This window comes from Bidens hawaiensis, unplaced genomic scaffold (genome assembly GCF_021521415.1).
Source record: "Bidens hawaiensis isolate Kalapana, Puna unplaced genomic scaffold, B.hawaiensis_p1.1 tig00032424_1, whole genome shotgun sequence".
Taxonomy (NCBI): domain Eukaryota; kingdom Viridiplantae; phylum Streptophyta; class Magnoliopsida; order Asterales; family Asteraceae; genus Bidens; species Bidens hawaiensis.
Window position 1 is genome coordinate 158,106 of NW_027495519.1, and position 22,645 is coordinate 180,750.

The 22,645-nt window shown below is 35.5% G+C and overlaps 1 pseudogene across 1 annotated transcript in view; it reads right to left on the reverse strand.

Moving 5' to 3' along the window:
• Positions 1-10,840, reverse strand: part of LOC143583488 (uncharacterized) — a 31,542-nt pseudogene extending 20,702 nt beyond the window's left edge. Inside the window, exon 1 of the transcript XR_013144180.1 lies at positions 10,364-10,840. The product of XR_013144180.1 is annotated as an uncharacterized LOC143583488 (transcript). The remainder of the gene's footprint in view (positions 1-10,363) is intronic.
• Between the last annotated feature and the right edge of the window lie 11,805 nt (positions 10,841-22,645).

A 22,645-nucleotide genomic window follows, 5' to 3' on the forward strand; every position in this document is an offset into this window, starting at 1 on the left:
TACCATTTACATTTTGTAAGCATATTGTTCTTGTAATATTGATCCTTGTTCTTTGGGTTTTAGTTTTAACATAATGGTATGTTCATAACAAGTTTTAAAATCTAAGCTTCCGTTGCGTTTTTCTAGTTAAATATGGTTAACTTGAACTTTGATAATCTTGTATAAAACCCAACAATGGCATCAAGAGCCGGTTACAAGGACTTATGCTTCTTACATGTTCATAGATTTCGGGTTTTTCATGGGTGAAAAAGGGGTCCGAAATTTGGGTGGATTTTACCCCTCATGGATTTGTAAGATCTTGACATGCATGAAAGATCTTAGGAAACCATTAATAACATTTGGATGTTGAAAATAAAAAAAAAAAATAATAATAATAATTTGGGCCGTAGCCTCTTGGGGGGGGGGGCCGATTTTATTTGGTGATTTTGGGCATTGGTTGCTTAGGTTGCATGCTTAGAACATTTGGTATGTTTGGATGTGTCATAACCGAAACCTAGACCTTGGATGTGTTGATTGTTGTTTGTGTATGTTGATTATGTTTATTATTCAATATGGTTGTAATAATTCATAATCTTAGGCTTGTGTAATTTATTTATTCATAAGTTGGTTTGTAATAAATAGATTAGTTGCATTTTCTTTTTTTTTAGAAAAATATGTATTAGGATACATTTTGTAAAAATTGAAGATGCAAGAATTGGTGGATTTGGGCCTTGGACCGAAATTTTGGGCTTGTTGGGCCTCACCGGCCCATCATGGGATTCAAGCCCATTAGGCCCATAAATTTCACTCTTGGGCCCAAGAAGACTTTTGGAAGTTTGGAGCCCATTAACAAGCCCAACAAGAACACAACAACTTGGAAAGGATACTTGAAGCATTTGGATGCAAGGTCAAGTGGGAGTCAACATTCCATCCTTGTGTCATGTTTTGTCCCTTAGGTGTGACTTATGACCTATACTTGTTTCGGCTAACAAGTATGGTCAAACTTAGCGGTTCTCGGTTATGACTATATTTTGCATGTGTTTGCTTGGTTGTTTGTTTTACTTATTGTAATGTGTGGTTGATAGATATTAGGATATCCAAACCGTCACATAGGAACGACAACAAGCATAAAACGGGTTCTAATATATATTTGGTAATATCGCGTCAATTAGTTTAATTAAATGGGTTTATTAAAACTAAGCGATTACTCACATATAATAAAATTGGTTTTATTATAACTTGAACCTTGAAAATTGGTTTTCAAAATCGCCATATTACTAAATGCATGTTAGGATATGGCATAATGTTTTTCAAACTAGAATATTGGAAAACTTAAAATCCCTTTTTCATAATTACCAAGGAAACAAGTCTTACACCATCCTTTTGTATGACACTTAACGTATTAGGGAACTTTAAATGGGATAAAGGTCACCTAACCATTTTGAGCAAACTAATATACTTAGGGTAATATTAACATATTTGTGGGATAAAGGTCACCTAACCACTTGTATGTTAATCTTACATGTTTATACAAGTAGGACGACTTGAATTGGAAACCATGTGATAAAGGTCACCTAAGCATGGGGATCTAATGGTGTTGATGGGATAAACATGCCAACACGAAATAAGGATTTCGAATGGTCCCATACCTCTAGAAGTTGCAAAAGGTTGCAATTGTCAAGATTGACTACCTTGTTAAATCAAATAACGGGATAAAGGTCACCTAACCGAAATTTGATTTATCGTTGGATTCTAGAATTTAATTATTATTTTAAAATTTGGAATAAAAGGGTATTAATAATTAAATTGTTTATAATACTAAAATAAAACTTTGTTAAATTTTGTAGATGGCCGCTAACAATGCAAACACCTCTACCCATAACACCCGTAACCTATCCTTAAGAACCATCCTTGAAAAGGATCGTCTAAACCATAATAACTTTATGGATTGGTATCGCAACTTGAGAATAGTTCTCAAACAAGAAGAGATATCATATGTCTTAGACGATCCCATTCCCGACGAGCCTAACGTGGAAGATGAGGAGGCTTATATCGATTGGGTCAACTACACCAAAGATTCGGTGCAAGCCTCTTGCCTCATGTTAGCGACTATGATTCCCGAAATCCAAAAGGATTTCGAGCATCATGGGGCATACGACATGATAACTCAATTGAAGGAAATGTTCCTTCAACAAGCTAGAGCCGAACGTTTCGAAACGGTTCGAGCGTTTCATGCATGTCGTATGGAGGAAACCCAAAGCGTCTCATCTTATGTCCTAAAGATGAAAAGCTACATCGAAAAGCTTCGTAGGTTGAATTGTCCCGTGTCTAATGAGTTGGCTACGGATTTGATCCTCAACTCTTTGACCAAAAGGTTTGAAACCTTTGTCATGAATTATAACATGAATGGATGGGACAAAAGCATTGGTGAGCTTCACGCAATGCTAAGAACGGCCGAAGCGGGAATGGGTAAAAAGGTTTTACCCGTTCTAACAATCAATGAAGGAAAAAGGGGGCATAACTCCAACCCCAAAGCAAGTGTTGCTAAGGGCAAGGGCCACGTCCAAGGAAAGGGAAAGAGGAAAGCCATCACGCCCACCAAACCGAAGGAAAAGAAGCAAAAGGTTGCGGCGCAAGATCCATGCTTTGAGTGTGGAGAGATAGGTCATTGGAAAAGGAATTGTCCGACCTATCTCAATGCGTTAAAAGATAAGAGGGATGCGGGGCATACCTCAGGTATTATCTTTACTATACATATTGAAGTAAATATTATTTCTTCAAATACATGGGTACTTGATACCGGATGTGGAACTCACATTTGCAATTTGTTGCAGGGGTTCAAAAGAAGTAAACAACTCAACAAAGGGGACATTAGTCTCTTTATGGGCAATGGAGCAAGAGTTGAAGTCCAAGCCCAAGGAGACTACATATTAAAGCTTCCAAGTGGTTTGGAAGTAATTTTGAAAAATGTTTTGTATGCTCCTAAGTTAAGGAGAAACATTATTTCCGTGTCTCTTTTAAAACAATGTGGCTTTGATCTTAAGTTTATTGATTATGATATTCATGTTTTGATGAATGGCATGTTTTATTTTAAAGCTATACCCATGAATGGTATATATGAAATAGATCAAAGTGGTATGTCACATAGTAGTTCAATGTACAATGTCAACACCAAGAAACTCAAGAAGGACTTGGGTGATTCCTATCTTTGGCATTGTCGCCTTGGACATATAAGTAAGAATCGCATGCAAACTCTTCGCAAGAGTGGTATTCTAGAAACAAATGAGTATGATTCATTTGATGTATGTGAATCTTGTTTACAAGGCAAAATGACAAAGCAACCCTTTAATAAAACTTTTGAAAGGTCAAAAGAATTATTGGGTATCATACATTCGGATGTATGTGGTCCTTTTAGACCAATGACTAGGAATGGTGAAAGATACTTCATTACCTTTATTGACGATTATAGTCGATATGGTTATGTGTACTTAATGAAACACAAAGATGAAGCTTTTGAAATGTTCAAAGACTTCAAAACTGAAGTAGAAAGACAACTCAAGACCACAATCAAAGTACTTCGTAGTGATAGAGGAGGTGAATACCTAAGTGGTGTTTTTCAAGATCATCTTAAGAGTTGTGGAATTATTTCACAACTTACTCCACCTGGAACACCACAACATAATGGTGTGTCTGAAAGGAGAAATCGTACCCTATTAGATATGGTTCGATCGATGATGGCTAGAAGCACTTTACCTCTATCATTTTGGGGCTATGCTTTACTTTCCGCTGTTCGCATATTGAATATGGCTCCAACCAAGAAAGTGGAGAAGACACCTTTTGAAGTATGGCATGGAAAGGCTCCATCGCTATCATTCTTAAGAGTTTGGGGTTGTGAAGCTTATGTAAAGCAATACACCCCAAACAAATTAGAAGTCCGATCCACTAAGTGTATCTTTATAGGTTATCCTAAAGATGATTTAGGATATTACTTTTACGATCCTAGTGAGCAAAATGTTATTATTGCTCGAAAGGGTAAGTTCTTGGAAACTAAGTTCCTTGAGGAAGGAACTAATAGTAGAACAGTGAAATTTGATGAGGATCAAGAATCACAAGATGATACACAATTGGTTGATACTAGCACTCAACAAGAGGTTGTTGAAAGTGATCAAGTGGTTGATCAAAACACACAAAACGTTCGCAGATCTGGTAGAATTAGCAATCCACCTGAAAAATATGGATTTTTTGTAGAAGGTTGCTACGTGGTAGATTCGGATGAACCGACCACATACCGTGATGCAATGTCCAAGAATGATTGTGACAAATGGCTTGAAGCCATGAACGTTGAGATGCAATCCATGTATGACAACCAAGTTTGGGAATTGGTTGAACCACCACTCAATTCCAAAGCTGTTGGAAGTAAGTGGGTTTTCAAAAGAAAAACTGATATGCATGGAAACTTGGATACTTATAAAGCAAGACTTGTAGCTAAGGGTTTCACTCAAACTCAAGGGGTTGATTATGATGAAACTTTTTCGCCTGTGGCAATGCTAAAGTCTATTAGGATATTATTTGCCATAGCTGCACATTATGATTATGAAATTTGGCAAATGGATGTCAAGACCGCTTTCCTAAATGGATATCTTGAGGAAGATGTCTATATGGTTCAGCCTGAAGGTTTTGTCGATCCAAAACATCCTAATAAAGTATGCAAGTTAAAGAAATCAATCTATGGATTGAAACAAGCATCTAGAACTTGGAATCATCGTTTTGATGAAGAAATCAAAAGTTTTGGATTCATCAAGAACGCTGATGAGGCTTGTGTGTATAAGAAAGCTAGTGGGAGTATAATTACCTTCTTAGTATTGTATGTCGATGACATTCTACTATTTGGAAATGACATTCCAACCATGGAAAGCGTTAAGGCTTGGCTTGGAAGTAGATTTTCCATCAAGGATCTTGGTGAAGCTGCCTATATTTTGGGAATAAAGATCTATAGGGATAGGTCAAGGCGCTTGATAGGTTTGAACCAAAGTACATACATTGATAAGATCTTGAAAAGGTTCAAGATGGAAAACTCCAAGAAAGGTTTTGTACCTATTCAAAGAGGGACCATATTGAGTTCAGCTCAATGTCCAAGCTCAAAGGGTGAGCAAGAGACGATGAAACAAATCCCATATGCTTCTGCTATAGGATCCATCATGTATGCGATGATATGTACTAGACCGGATGTGTCATGCGCTTTGAGCATGACAAGCAGATACCAACAGAATCCAGGAAACAGTCATTGGATGGCTGTTAAGAGCATATTGAAATACCTTAGGAGAACTAAGGATATGTTTCTGATATATGGATCTGGTGAGGAGGAACTCGCTATAAAAGGTTACACGGATGCGAGCTTCCAAACTGATCGAGATGATTCTCGATCACAGTCTGGGTATGTGTTCACACTTAATGGAGGAGCTGTCTCTTGGAAGAGCTCAAAACAGGAAGTGGTAGCATTGTCCACTACAGAATCAGAATACATCGCCGCTTCATTGGCAGCTCAGGAAGCTGCATGGTTGAAGAAATTCATTACTGATCTAGGGGTGGTCTCTTCCATTCAAGACCCTCTAGAAATCTTTTGTGACAACGAGGGTGCGATTGCACAAATCAAGGAACCTCGTTCGCACCAAAAGACTAGACACATAGAGCGGAGATTCAACTACATAAGGGATGAAGTTGAAAAGGGAAAGATATGTATTCGCAAAGTTGGAACTGATCAAAATCTTGCGGATCCATTCACGAAGCTCCTAGAAAGACCGAAACATGAGCGTCATGCGAGTGGCTTAGGACTTCGATATTCTAGTAATTGGATTTGATCTATTTTGTATTTACGTTTAAAAGACTTTTGTAATTTAACTCTTTTATATGATTATGGAATCTTGAGTTAAATTCTAATTTTGCATGTTTAATCCATGAATAAGTTATCTTATTCTAAAAGTCCGTAGTCGATCACATTTGTGGGAACAAATATGAAGCAAGACTATTATGAACTAGGATTGGTGGATATTCATAAGGAATGAATATGGAGCATAGGTTTGCTGCCAAAGTTCATAGATATTTGTGGGATACAAATATTGGACTGACCCGCTCTCAATATTACTACATGGAGTCGATTGACCTGATCATTAGTAATTTTGAGTAAAGGAGAATTTCATATTATCCTTAGACCTGAGATGTATACTGGGTCTTGATTTTCACCGAGTATTACACTTTGACTCTCCCCTTCGCTATTCGTAAAAGATGGTACATGAGGATGAGCTCAGGTGGAGTATGAAAGTGATAGTGAGAGGCGTATACAGTCAAGATGGAATTTGTTCCTCTTATGTGTTGAGAGTTTAGATGTCTAAGGCCTGATAAAGTTGAATTGTAAAGAGAATGATCGCCTATGTCTCTTAGATCCAACATGACATCTAGTAACAAAGGGATATAATGATAAATTCACCTAAATCATATCAAGTAAGGGACTTGAAGGGATGATGTTATTGAATGGCACTTCGTCAAACACATTAGGGGTGGTGAACTGTTGTTAGGCGGTATTCACCACTTGCATTAATTTTCTATGTATATCGTGCAAGTGGGAGATTGTTGGAATTACGTATGCCCGAGACACATACTTAAACTAATGTGGCTAACTGTGTTTGATCCAAGTCGGGTCATACCCAATAACAAGCTAGACAACACCAAATGTATTCTTTTAACGATTTGATCATTTAAAAGAATACCGAACACTACGTGTTTAGAAAATTGGTTTTCTAAACAAACACACTTGAGGATTCAAATAAATTATTTGGATAATTTGTTTATATAAACTAATTATTTAATTGGTTAAATAATTAAATAGATGTATGCACATTTTATGAAAATGAGTTTTATAAAATGAATGGAGAAGTTTTAAATGTTAAAACACAAAACAAAAAAAAAAAAAAAAAAAAAAAAAAAAAAAAAAAACAAACAAAACCGGCCACCCATGTGGGGGTGGTGGTTTTACCCAATCAATAACAAGATGCTCTATGTAACTTGTCTTGGGTTCCTTTTAATCCTCCATTCCCCATACATGCAAATGGTCTTGTTCTTTGATATTTTTCAAGTGTTGTAACAAGCAAACAAACTCTCTCTCTTTCTCTCCAAAACCCACGGCTCACTTGGGCATCATTTGGGAGTTTTGTGAGCTAGTTCAAGTGTTCAAAATCCTAGCAACTAGTTGGTGTTGTTGCTCAAAGCTTGGGGTATACAAAGCTTGAGGGTTTCTCTTTGCAACCTTGCCATTTGAAGACATCATCTTCTTCATCCATCTACATCTTCTTATAAGGTATAAGAAGGTACCATTTACATTTTGTAAGCATATTGTTCTTGTAATATTGATCCTTGTTCTTTGGGTTTTAGTTTTAACATAATGGTATGTTCATAACAAGTTTTAAAATCTAAGCTTCCGTTGCGTTTTTCTAGTTAAATATGGTTAACTTGAACTTTGATAATCTTGTATAAAACCCAACATAAATGGTTTCATGGTTACAAGTGAAACAACAAGCACCCATAAATCTACGTGACTACAAGGTCTGTATTTCCTGCTGCATCGCGTGGGCACTCGTCTAGTATGATATATATATATTATTCTTTAAACAACAATTTTAACCAATGTATATTAAACTTATTAATTATATTTATAAATTAGATGTTCGTTAAAGATTCCAAGCTATATATTGTATGATAAATATATATTTTAACGTTTGTATTCAATTGTTTAATATATTACAAGTTATGCTTAATTATGTACACATTTATAATTGATTTATATTTAATTAAATATAATTTAAATAATTATATAATTATATTATATTTAACTCATATTTATTTACTTAAGCTAATAATAACGTTTTCGCAATATCAATCATAATAGAAATCCATCGATCAATAAATAAACATCATGATCCCAAACATAACTCAAATCACATCGAAACTTTAATTCATTAAATCGTTTTATATCTTTTATAACTAATTCATATTACTATTATATAACTAGGAATCCTTGACGGTATATCCCGAATAATTTATCTTTCTCACATCATCCTCATTTGTATTTCGTCCATCTAATCAGGTGAGTATCTCACTCCCCCTTTTTACCTATTTTAAATCTTTTGGGGACATATGCGTTTCTAATTATTTTATTATTATTTAATACTCAATTGCAACTGTTAATCATGTGTGTATACAAATTTATGCCTAACGTGTTATATGCTTACTTGGTTGTACCGTCGTAGTAGTCGTCGTCTAGTGCATCTGGCATCGAGCTTACCGACAACTTATTTACTTGCTTATTTGGTTGTATAGTTGTAGTAGCCATCGTCCAGTTCATCTGGCATCGTGCTTATCGACAACATATTTAGCCATCGTCCAGTTCACCTGGCATCGTGCTTATCGACATCTTATTTACTTGCTCATTGGTTAAATTGTTTATCTCACTTGATACAGTCTGCACCTTTTTCTATAATTTTACTTATATGGTATTTTACTCACTCAACCTAGTGTTGACAAAATTATTGTATTTTTAATGCATATGCAGGTTACGGTAGGATTTTATTATCAAGATTTGTTTAAGAAACTTAGGTTTGCATGCTAGAGAAGGAGATACAATAATTTAAATTTGGATTTGTTTTATTTGTTTTACTTATGAAATATTTTACTTTGGTTATTTGAACTTTGTTGAATTATTTGAAATTGATAAATAGATATTATCGTTATAAATATTGCATGATAGTACCTCGAGAGCTTTGAGCAATCAGCTCACGCCCTGACATTTTCGCCGTAGGTTAGGGGTGTGACAGATTGGTATCAGAGTCGAAGGTTTAAGATAGGACGTTAATGGTGCCAAAGTAACATGCATATGAGCCCCATACGTGCTTATTTATTTACCTGATGTGTTATATTTAATTGTTTACAGCTTTCTTAGATAATTATTTAATTAATTGTTTATTTTTATTGTCATGCGCACACAACTCTGAAGCTATACTGCACCTTCAAAGTATTTTTATAACTCCGAAACTATGTCTCACTCTCAAAATATTTTTGTGACTTTTCTAAAAATATTTTTATTTTAAGTTAGTTGATTTCTTTTATTGGGAAATTCCTTGAGAATTCCATAGCCTTGTTTTTGTTCTTTTCACTTAAAACTTGAGAGTGTGACAAGATTCCTCACTATAGTGTGATTAAACTCGTTAAACTAACACAAATCACAGATCTGAGATATAATTAATCTAACACGGATCTAGTTCATGATTACTCTTGATTGTATATAATACTTTATATGTATGTGTGTTAATTGTATGTATGTGTATATAAAATATTAAGATAAAGATCGAGAGAGATTCGGACATGGTTTCGTTAATTAACTCTCAAAAACTTAAATTAACTTGTGAACAGAGTTCACTACATATAGAAGATAGGTCTAGTTCGCTAACATTCCATAGCGAACTAGACACTACTTCGTTACATACATAATCAGATAAATAACTTAACGAATCATCTCCTGATTCGTTAAACATCCTTAACGAATCAGGAGGAAACTAACTTAAGTCTTAGTTCGCTAAACATCCTTAGCGAACTAGACATTACATATAACGAACTACAATATAACTTAATAGTTTATTACATTAACCAAAACGACAAATACATTAATAATAAATACAAAGACTCGAGACGCAAAACCGTGCACTAACAGACACCCCCTCGTCTTGAGCTCTTTGTCTTTAAATTACTTGAAGCGCTTGGACTGCCAGTCTCTGCAAGTATGAATTCCGTTCTCATAACATATGCGCACAACGCGTTGGAACTGCATAGCCAGGTCATAGTCTTCATTGTGCTCAATCAAAATCTTGTTCTTGTGTAGCACATCATTGTCGGTCTCGGTTGAATTCACCAACCACATCGGGTCAATGATCTTGATCAACTCAGTCTTCAATCCCTTTCCCAAGACAATGACGGCCTCGACAGTACGATTGTCATAGTACCAGCGGTTGAAAGATAAATAAATGTGTTGATTCATTGGCTTCACCAGCACATGCTTCATCGTCTTCGGCGGCTTTACTTTAAGAACCAACTTCTTCCAACCAGTCCTTGGGTCAATCTCATTGAGACGCTTACGGATGAGAATCTGTGGTTTAAAAAATTTGAACCTGTGGTCCACTTCAAACAGCAGATGTTGGTGAAACCAACTTGAATGTTTATTCCCACCTCTATTAATGAATGGACGGTACGCCAGAGTACGTACATCCCATCTCGGTAATGAAAGAACATCAGACATCCTTTCGTAGTACTGGACGCCTTTCTCCCATTTGACAATACATACTTTAAGATCAGGATCAAAAAGCCAAGAAACGATATTACCTTGTACTTTTGACACGGCCTTGAATGTAGTCTTCTGGTTGGCTTTGGCCCGTGCAACAGCTTCTTCTTTCTGTTCTTGATCAACATATCTGTAAGCCTCGATGATCTTACCGACTTTCTTGTGTCTAAACCATCTAAGAATGTCATCATCAGTTGGGTTCTCAAGAGAGTTAAATCTTGTATCAACGACCTTCTTTCCTTTGGACGTCTTCTCAAGATGATCTTCTGCTTCTTTGACGGTTTCTTCATTAAACACAGGAGCACCCTGATCAACATTGGTATGTTGAAACAGATCAGGGAAATCCTTAGCAGTTACATCTTCCACCTCAATTTCCTCATTCTCATAAATAAAATTCGTCCTTATCTCCACAGTAGGATCATTTAAGATCTCATCATCATTAATTACTTCAGCAGCAGGCTCAGTCTCTAACACGGTCATCTCCTCTTCATTCAGACCAAGCAAGATCGCAATCTGCTCTCGTGTCAGCGACTTATCAACAAACTTCCCCACATCTATCTCATCGGCATTCACCATGATTCTAACTATCCCCTCACCATCAATAAAAATAATCGTATTGGCCTCAATCATTTCAATTGGTTTGGCAGCCGCATAATCATGATAAACAATAACCTGCTTGTTTGAATCATCAACAGAACTTGTACCCGTACCAGAAGCTGGGTCTTGAGTTTGTTTAGGCTCACCGCCAGCACCAAACTCATCAGGATCTTCCTCATCATTCTTGATCGTCTTTAAATCATCATCTTTGTAAGTCAATTGCAAGATCAGATCCTCTTGTTCTTTAAGCTTCACCCCCTAAGACTCAACAATCTCACGTAGGGCTTTTGTTTCTTTTTGGCAGAAAGAAACATAACTGATTAGCTTCTTCTGGTTCTGCATCAAGCGTTCTTGATTCATACGGTCAGCAGACATTTGATTTTCATACAAATGTAATAGATTCAAAAGCATATCTGTCTGACGATTCGGTGGCATAGCATACAAAGATGGATGAGTAGGCTGGATTGGTCCCTGAGGCCTTGTAATTCTCATAAATGAGATATCACTAGGTGGAGGAGGCCTCATAGACGGTGTTGGAGGAACAGTAGAAAGTGTAGCAGAAGGAAATGGTATTTCAGTTAAGGCCGATTGTGGAATCATACCCAACTGCTCATGAGGAACCATCGTCATCGTCAAGGTCATCTCCGGAGTGCTAGTAGTAAGCGGCACTACCGGGCGTTGAGGAGTTGCAGGACGAGACGGTTGAACACCAAAAGAGACTCCAGCTCCAGCTGATACACGTCTCTTTGCTGAGCACTCAGAAGCTGGCGCTTTACCCTTACATTTACGTTCACGTTGAGCTGCAATAGTAGCAGCCAACGCAGCTTCAACTGCAGCCTGTTGCTCTCTAAGAGCTACATCACCATTACCACCCTCGTCACCATCATTACCATCATCATCTCCATCTTTCCAACCTTCTCCTCCCTCACGCTCAGAATCTGAGTCATCATGGATCCAGTGATCCTTGGGAGGACATACATAATCAAGATTAATAATATGACCAATCATACGTTTGTCCTGCGGCCTTTCTTTATGATAAATCGTCATTCTACGCACAATATCGGCCTTCATGTGTTCTAAAGGAAGCACATCACTTACCAAAGTTCGATCGATAACCAGGTTGGGTATCAAATCGTTGATAATCAGCTGAATAAATCGTGGATACATTAAGAACTTCTTCTTCTGAACCGTTTGTTGAACTTGCTCCTTGAAATGATAAAACTTTCTGAGAAGTTAAACGGTTTGTTTAGGACGAGTGCCACAAAAGCCAATTGCAACATGATTCGGCATTCATCGAAACCCCCTTTACGACCTCCCAAACAATGTATCAGAACATGTAATAAATACTTGTAGGGTGGGCACAGTCCATTCTTGTTGTACTGAGAGTCTTCGAGAACTCCACCATAACGTACACGTCGAAAAAAACCCTTGATTAATTTCTTGTCAAACTCACATGGGTTATTGACATTGTCACCAAAACGTAGCACACGCCGAATCACTTCAACGTCCACTGTGATAGGAGTTTGATTGATTGTGGCTCTAATGTAGTTTTCTGCTTCAACAAACTCCGCAGTAATCCAGAACTGCCTAATAATGCTCAGATAAACAGTGGGTCGAGCAGTTATGGCATAGTGGATCACTGATCATCGTAAGAAGGCTAACATAGGACCAAAAAGAACTTCATCATCAACATTTGGATCAACGTAAGCGCAGATGTTGTGTTTCTTGTTATATGGAAGAAAGAGCACTTCCTCTTGTACTTGATTTTCTTGCTGTTCTAGTTGTTCTTCTTGTGGAGCAGCAGGTGGGTCTTGATCCATTTGATTGGCCATGATATTGAATAAATAAAGATGAATATAAGCAATGTGAAAGTTTAATATACTTTAATCACGTATATATAAATCTATCAATAGGAAATGTAATTAATGTTTAGATGTCGTGTGTAATCGATGTATCGACGCGTTTAGATCTTTTGAATATTTTATTAATTTACATGACTTAATTAGATTAATTAAATAATTAATTTGAAATGTCATTCGTTATCAAAATCAGTCTGATTCGTTATCAAGTAAATAAGTTAACGAAATAGACTTAGCGAATTACTATTAAAGGAATGAACAAAACTTCTAGCTCGTTATGATTTGACGAATCCACATCTGATTCGTTAAATAAATGGTTCGCTAATCTAGTTTGTATGATTCTTCAACGAATTGGACACTAAAGAGTTTCAATTCGCTAAAGTTAACGAATGGCCAATAATGGCTTAATCTTTGACTCTCAAAGTCAAAATTAACATGAACACAGAAGGTCAAAGAAGCCAATTGAAAATCAATTACTCCATAATTGACGATGAATAGCCGAACAAATGACTCGATGAGTCTCGGAAACTCATAGCGAAGCCAATAATACCGGTTACGAGATTCTAAACCAACAAATAAGTTAGGGTATTCAAAGTGTGTACAGTGTAAACCACCCGTAACAATAATCAATCAATAAACCCAGCAATCAATAATCAAAGTCCAATTAAAGGCCACCAAGGGTGTTGAAACACTATTCCGATCAAAATGATAGCAAGTTAAAGTGTATTAACACAATATTAATCGATTATACAGGTTTCAAAAACTATAAAAACCCTTAAATAGAAATCACATAATTATGCTATCAAAACTGTGTTATTTTTGACGAAAATCACAAAGAAATAACCATCTATACCTTACTAACACAATGGTATATTCAGAAGTTCAAATTTAGATGGTTGGAAAGTTGTGAAAAATTTTGGCAGAGTAACACTATGTGTAAGGAAGAAGAAGAAGGTGTATAGGACCGTTCGTATCACGCCGTCCTATATACACCGTTTGTACACGTTTCCCAAGTACGAATCAAACAGATTCGTTAGAGATTTTAGATAACGAATCAGCCGATTCGTTAATATTACTTTAATACGTGACATAACGAATTAGATTCAAATCGTGTATTGATTCGTTAAAAATGCATAACGAATTGGATGTATTTCGTTACAGAGTGCGGAAGCGAATTAGGTGAACGAACTGGAGTGTAGTTCGTTAAAAACACCTCTAATTCGTTATCCATAATTAACGAATTAAGCCTTATTAAATTTTAACTTTAAATAAATAAATTCAATGAATTTAAAAATAAATTAAAGATTTAATAAATTTAAATAAATTTAAATATTTAATATTAAATTAAAAAGAATTATCGAGAACATTAAAATTCTTAAAATTCAAAATATTTTGATTTCTTTTCTTTAATGTTTTTCCCTTAAATTTTTTTTTTGATAAACCAAAAAAGTTTTAAAATTTGAAAATCTAAAAAGATTGTGATTTATGTTTGTACAGAAAAATCCGAAAATCCAAAAAGATTGTGAAGTTTATTTTGTTTATAAGAAAAAAAAATTAAAGATTTAATAAATTTAAATAAATTTAAATATTTAATATTAAATTAAAAAGAATTATCGAGAACCTTTATTCCCGATAATCGAATACCTTAAAATCCATTTCACCTCTTGAAACCGATAACTAAATAATTAAATAATATGTAAAAAACGAAATGAAAAATATTTTTAGTATTTTGTAATATATAAAGAATGTATTTACATGAAAAGAATCCGAAACAAAAAAAATAAAATCTTTTTGTGTTTTATATGATTTTCAAAAACAGTACATATTTTTGATATTTTTGTTGAGTTTGAGCAGAGAATCATATTGACCAAATTGCCCTTCCATCAGAGTTTTATATTTCAGCGATATTATGACTGGCGTTAAGTCAGTCATTGGTATTGTTGTCCACTTAAATCTAATAACAAACTTTCAAGTGTTTTTGTGATATGATTAATTGGTTCAATTAAAGCACAGAATATTAGAAACTATCAGCCTCTAATCTCGGTTCAAGCTTACTTTGATTTTTCCCATATCACCCCAACTTGACTTAAACCATTATATTGTTGATCAAAATTTGTTTTTTATAGAAGTTTAAGAGCAATGCATTGATTTTTTGTTACTATGAGTGAATATGCATAAGTCCATCTGTCGGCTTACATACATTGTATCCCCTGGGGTCCGTTTCTTAATGGTATTAAGACGCGCGCAAGGGAGGAACAACGTATGACTAACAGCGGATTTTGATCATGTCAGTAATTTAAAAATTTGTACGAAATACAGTAGTGATCAAGTTTAATGACTTTGGGTTTGCTCTAAAAGCGAATGAAATATTCATGCATATGAATACCCAGATGATTAAGCCGTATAAAGACTCATAGTGTCCAGAACCTCAAAGCTTGTTATTTACTTAATTTTGTTTTTAGTTGATCAAACGAGTATAAGGCTTGAGTATGAAATGTTATTACATTTCTGCCATCCTCACCGAGACTTTTTCTAGAGACTAACACCCCTTTCAATTTGGCGTTTCTTTATGTTTATATCACATACTTTACTCAACTTGTTTGTTTTAAGACCTACCAAAGCACCAATGCAATTAAACACACAGTCTTTTAAGCTTACTTCTTGCTGGATTAGGGGTCAAGATAATCAATGTACTATCATTTTCTCTTTTTGCTTCAAAAACTCAAATATTTTGAGGAGTATAAAACAAAATAAAGATAAATTTAATCGCCCCAGTTAACTTAAGTCTATAAATAAATGGCTATTCTATCAATTTAACAAGTGAATAATAAGAACAAGACATGCAAGCATGCTTCACAAACTTAAATAACCGACATAATTTTCAGCGAGAAAATAATCTAAAAACGCATAACGAATGCCCCAACTATTTTCCATTATAAGGTGAATGGCTAACCCGATCATTTATAAGTAAATGTCAGGACCAAACATATACACGCACATGCCCTTCAAATGTAGATAATTGACATAATTTTCAGAAAACGCATGCAAAAATATTTTTGGTTTTTCTCTATACATACATTAAAAACACAATATTTTTGCCTTTTTTTTTCTTATAAATAAAATAAACTTCACAATCTTTTTGGATTTTCGGATTTTTCTGTACAAAAAGAAATCACAATATTTTTGGATTTTAAGAATTTTTAATGTTTTTTGGGTTTTATCTATACAAGCGAAAAACACAATCTTTTTGTATTTTCTAGATTTTCACCCCCTAAAACAAAAATAAATTTTAAAAGAAAAACTGAGATAAAATAAAAATAGTTATCCTTGTTTAAGGATATCAGCGAGGGTCTTCAATCCATTTAAACCAAGCAAAAATTGAAAACACGTTTTGTCAAAAGCTTTGGTAAACAGATCAACTCTCTGAAAGTCAGTATGTACTTTCTCAAGGTCAATCAACTTCTTCTCAAAGCAATCCCGTATAAAGTGATATCGAATTTCGATATGTTTTGTTTTCGAATGTTGTACGGGATTCTTTGTGATAAAAATTGCAGCAGAATTATCAATCAAAATAGGAGTAGTAAGAAACTTCAAGCCGTAGTCGCGAAGATGTTGTTGTATCCACAAAACCTGGGAACAGCAACTCGAGGCTGCAACAAACTCAGCTTCGGCGGTTGAAGTGGAGACCGTTGTCTACTTCTTACACTACCAGGAAACAAGCCGGTTTCCTGAAAATTAACATCTTGCAGTCATTGATTTGAAGTTGATCTTGCAACCTCCATAGTCCGAGTCTGAATAAGCAGTAAGATTGATGTGCAAAACGGTCTATTAAAAACTTAACCTAACCTAGACACTCTAGTTTTAAATTTATAAATCTAAACTATCCTAATGCTAGACCACTAGACAGGCAAGTGTACCTATCAACTGTAGTAAAGCCTAACGAAGTCCGAATGTCGAACCCACATGACACTAGCGACACCTAAACTAGACTCAGACTTAACTAAACTTAATTAATTGATTTTTATTTTTTTTTATTAAATGTAAAATAAATAGTACTTACTCTAAAACTAGACACGGAAAAATCAGTTTAAAACTCAATTAGGGGAAACAACTACCTAGGCGAGGAATCCTACTATTCAACTCGTAAACTCTCAGAATTGGATTTATGATTGGTACTATATTCTAAAAATATGAAACTTAAGGTATAACTAAAGTACGCTAGATCACCTCCCGGTCTCACCAACAATACCTAAGAACCTTAAATATCATGTAAAGCTCAACGGTTAATGGTTCGGATCACCTCTCGGTCTCACCTCACCTAACTATGCTAAGGTACCCAAAGATTAAATCACCTCCCGGTCTCTTGAATCACAAAACACCCTAAGGCGTAAGGGGTATTTTTATTAAATTTGGTTATGATTCGGATCTGTAAGAATCTAAAGAAGTCTAGGGTAACCCACTCCCGTGCAATCACTACCCAAACCCGCGAAAGACCAAAACAGACGACACTTAATTACCTCCCGGTCTCTCAAGTGGCAGAATATAAGGTATCTCTAAACTATCAATTACCGTTCCTATGGAATACGTTAACTATAAACCATAAACTAGTTACAAACACACAGTAAGTAACCTAATACGCATCCATACATGAAAGACATTCACAAAGACGCATATGGAACAATAAACTGATCATAAATTAATACCAAATACGCATATGCATCACAACCAAATTAAATAAAAACTTTGCCAAAATATGAACCAATCAATATTAATCCAAAACCAAAAATAAAACGAGTATAAAAAGTATTTATCCAAACCCATGCAGTATAAAAGTTAGCCTCTCATAATAATAAACGATGAAACAAAGACATAATAAGTATTAAGGTTCATCAAATAATATAATATATGAGACCTGCTAGCTTTCTTGATTCTTTTTCTTCTTTTCGATCGTAGCTCCACACGGGCGGCTCCTGTGCGTCTCCTTAATCCCACGACAACCGTTGGAAACTCTTAGTCTAACTACCAAGAAAATAATAACCTTTCTGCCTTGCGCAGGGTTTAAGAAAACCCCACTCACGACCACACCCTTTTTGCGTTGACCTCCTGGGCTATTTAATGAGCCATTATCTTTTTTTTAGCTTTGGGCCTGCACCATATAAACTAACTATTAGTGCCCATGAATAAATTTGGTTCTTTGTGGGCCATACTCAAAAACCATACGTGTGGTAAATATGAATGAATGAGTATTCTTCATAAAATTGTTATTATCACAATAAATTTATATTGTTATTATTAAAAACATGTGACATTTAAATTAGATGACAGGGGCATCGATTTAAACCAAATAAAAAACCAAAAACAATAAATAACAATCAAAGTTAGTAAAACATTTCGTTTTAGTTTTTTTTCACATAACCATTAAACACCACATATAAAATAAGCAGGATCAATATTAAACAAAACTAGCCCGAAACTAATTTAAAGTGTAGGAAGTATTTATATAATAATATGTATAATTTGAACCACATCAAAGATCAAAAGTATCATCCTTGGGGTACCACAACCCGATGTCTGGATTTCCCCTCAAATACTGAAGTATTCTCTTAACCGCAGCTAGATGAGTCACTCGTGGACTTGCTTGAAACCTAGCACAAAGACAAACATCAAACATAATGTTGGGGCGAGAAGCCGTTAGATACATTAAAGAACCGATCATGGCACGATAGAGGGTAGGATCAATGGTATTCTCAAATTTATCCGGTGATAAATTGTGACCCACGGGAAGAGGAGTAGAAGGGATTTTTCCAGCAGATATCTTGAATCGGCTCAAGACATCGTTCACATACTTTGTCTGGTGAATAAAGATTACGTTAGCAGACTGGTGAACTTGCAACCCTAAGAAGAAATTCATCTCTCCCATCGAGCTCATCTCGAACTTTGTTTTCATGGACTTCTCGAACTCCTTACATAATGTATCGTTTGTAGACCCAAAATAATGTCGTCGACATAGATCTGAACTAGGAGAAGATCATCACCAACAGTTTTATGAAATAAAGTGCAGTCGACAGTCCCTCGTTTGAAGCCGTTATCAGTCAGATGGTCGGCGAGCATGCCATACCAAGCTCTCGGGCCTTGATGTAGACCATACAGGGCCTTGTTTACTCGGTAAACTAGGTCCGGATAATCAGGATCTTCAAAACCAGGAGGCTATAAAACAAACACTTCTTCATGTAGTTTACCATTGAGAAAAGAACCTTTAACATCCATTTGATAGACCTTGATATTCTTATAAGCAGCATATGCCAGGAAGATTCGAATCGACTCTAATCTCGCAACTAGAGCATATACTTCTGTGTAATCAATACCCTCTTGCTGATGAAAACCTTGCACCACCAAACGTGCTTTGTTTCTGACAATCACTCCTCGATCGTCTTTCTTACATTTAAATACCCACTTAGTCGGAATCGCTTTCTTGACTCTAGCAGGCTTGTCGATTAAATCCCAAACACCTAAACGTGCAAATTGTTGTAATTCTTCTTTCATAGCTTCTACCCAAGAAGGATCTTCAAGTGCCTTACGAGCCATCGTTGGTTCAAATTGAGATAGAAAGCAAGTGAATTTTGAAAGATTTACAATTCCTGATGAATGTAAATCAGCATATGCACACAATACGTTATTTTCACTTGACGAAGCAACTTGATAACGTGTTTGTACTCCCACATCAAGTTCACCAATGATGTTTTCCTGTGGATGATAACCATGAATCCGAAGAGTGGGATTCTCAGGAACAATAACATTATCAAATAATTTAGTGTAATGTTCACCAAGCTCGGGAGATGAAACATCACTATCAAGTTCAATAACTTGATCATTAACTTGCTCATCATCAGAAGAAGTAGATACATTATCAAAGGCAGCTGGAGAAGCAACATGAGGTTCCTCAGTTGGAGCTATAGGTGGAGCTTCAACATCTTTAGAACTTGAAAATCTTGGAATGGTCAAATGATCTTCAAAGTATGCTCAAACTAGATCTTCGTCTATGTGTTTAGTCGATGGAGTAAATGAATTAAATAAACTATCATAGTCAAACATCCAGTCGGGACCTTTCCCTTGATGAGTAGTTGTGTACTTTTGACAGTCCACATGGTACCATTCCTCAGCACAACCAGACGTGAAGTTAAATACCATTTTCTTTGGAGATGCATATCCCAAGAAATACCCTTCGATAACTTTTTCTTCAAATTTACCCGCATCCTTCTTCAACATTGTACACGGACATCCAAAAGGTTCCAGGTACTTTAACTTAGGTTTTCGATTGTTCAAAAGCTCATAACTCGTCTTCTTGAGTTGTTTTACTGTTAAAACCCGATTAAGCGTATAGCAAGCTGTATTCACTGCCTCATTCCAAAATTGGACGGGAAGCTTAGAATCAGCAAGCATAGTTCTTGCAGCTTCAATCATAGTTCTATTCTTTCGTTCAGTAACACTGTTTTGTTGAGGTACATAAGGTGCACTGTATTCTCGATGAATTCCTTTTTGAATACAAAAGAAATCTAATACAGTGTTTTTGAATTCAGTACCATTATCACTTCAGATTCTCCTCACCTTTTGTTTGTATAGTGATTCGATCTTAGTGATAAGGTTTTGTACCAAAACCGGTGTTTGATCTTTCGAACTCATAAATAACACCCATGAGTATCTTGAATAATCATCAGTGACACAAGACCATACCAATCTCCAGAAATACTCGCATGATTTATAGGACCAAACAAATCCATATGAAGTCGTTCAAGAGGAGTATCAATGGAATTTAATAACTTAGAAGGATGTGACTTCTTCTTCTGCTTGCGCTTTTTGCATGCAATGCAGTGATCAGATAACTTAAAGTTCTTCAACGAGACACCCTCAACTAAGTCATTAGCCATTAAATAATTCATCTTTCGAACATGGATGTGACCCATTCGATGATGCCATAGAATAGAGTCCTTCTCGGTTGCTTTGGAGACAAAACATGTTTCGATAGACGTTGATACTTTAGAACTCATATTTAAGACATAAATATCATTCGATCGTGGTGATTGCATGACAACCATGTCCTCGGGAATCACATAACCCGGTTTCAAGATAAGACACTCTTTGTCAGTAAATATCGTAGTGTACTGTTTATCGCAAATCTGCGACACACTCAATAAATTATGGTCCACCTTGTCATAGTAATTGACCTTTTCAAAAGTAATGTGACCATTTGAAACTTCACCCTCTTGTGTGATCATTCCCCCAGAATTCCCAGAAACGCTACATAACCCCCTTTAATATTTCTTACGTTGGTTAATAGGTCGAGATTTCCAGTGATATGACGAGAACATCCACTATCCATTATCCAGTTTTCACCAGACACAGTCTTGGATATACCCTACACACAAAGTAAAGATGATTAGTTCAAAAGGCAGCCCAAGCCTCAGTCTTGGGCACCTTTTGGTTTTCTCTTTGATCATTAACTTGAACAGACTTCAACTGTTGTTCAGCAACCTGAGAATATGTTGCAGGCATTCTAGACTTTCGTCTCAGATAAGAAGCTTGAACAATGTTTGAATTCGTGTTCCTACATATGGGCTCAGTTGGAACGAATTTTGGTTTCACTTGACCATGTGTCTCATTAACATGAATAACCTTCCGAGGATTCACGTTAGAGAACATTATGTGAGTATCATCATCATCATACGATATTGGACGTTTCAGAATCTCTTTAATCAAAGGAACTTGTTTTGAATGTTCCTTCACAAAAGGATGAAGATTTTGAAATTTCTGTTGTCCACAATTCCTCACAACATGACCCTGTTGACCGCAAAGAAAGCAACTTCGCATATCCACATGATCACTTTGAGGTTAAGCAGTAGCATATGACAAAGATGGTTGATAACTCTCATTTTTAGTAAAACTTTTAGCTAACTCATCAGATGACATTGATTTCTTCTTTAGATAAAAATCCAAATTAGAATTATTAGAAAAACTTTGCAAAGTATCCGTTCCAATTGATTTAACAAATTGAATTTTCTTAGCTTGTTTTAAAACTTTATTTGCTTTAGTTAACGAATCAGATGTCATTGATGTTTTAGCTTGAGAATACTGACGTTCAAGTTCTTGAATCTTAGAAGTTTCATTGTGAAACACACTTTCAATCAGTTCTGGTTTAATGATACTAATTGGAATGTCTTTCTTAGTAAACATTGTGTCAATTCCTTTAAACTTGAAAACTCTAGCAGATGATGGCTTAGAACTAGGAGGATTAATGAAACACATCAAGTCCTCATCAGAAATCTTTGGTTTATCTGACTTCTTTGCCTTCATTAGTTTGGTTTTCACAGTTTCTTCCTTTTTCATTTGAGACTTGAATAAACCATACACAGCTTCCTTAAATTCTTGAGGCTCGCAAAGAATATGATTAGAACTTGGGATGTTCTTATTCTTGTGTATTACCTCAGGTTCAAACACGTCTTCGATAATCACTTTATCAACATTCTCAACAAAGACTTTGTTGCTTTCAACATGAGGATTTTGAGGAGCAACTTGGGTTTTAACAGTTTCTATTTTAACCGGTTTAGATTTCCCAGAAATCACAGATTCTTTTTCAATCAAATCCTCTTCTTTTCTGGCAAAAGGATTAATTTTATAATCATTATGAAAAGGTGGCGGAATTTAAACAAAACTGATGCCTTTCTTTGAATCATTTTGTTTTCCAGACACTTTAATAATTTCATTCAACAGTAAAGAAGAATTTCTAAATTTACCCAATTTGTTCTTCAACTCAAGAACCTCATTCTCAAGCTCG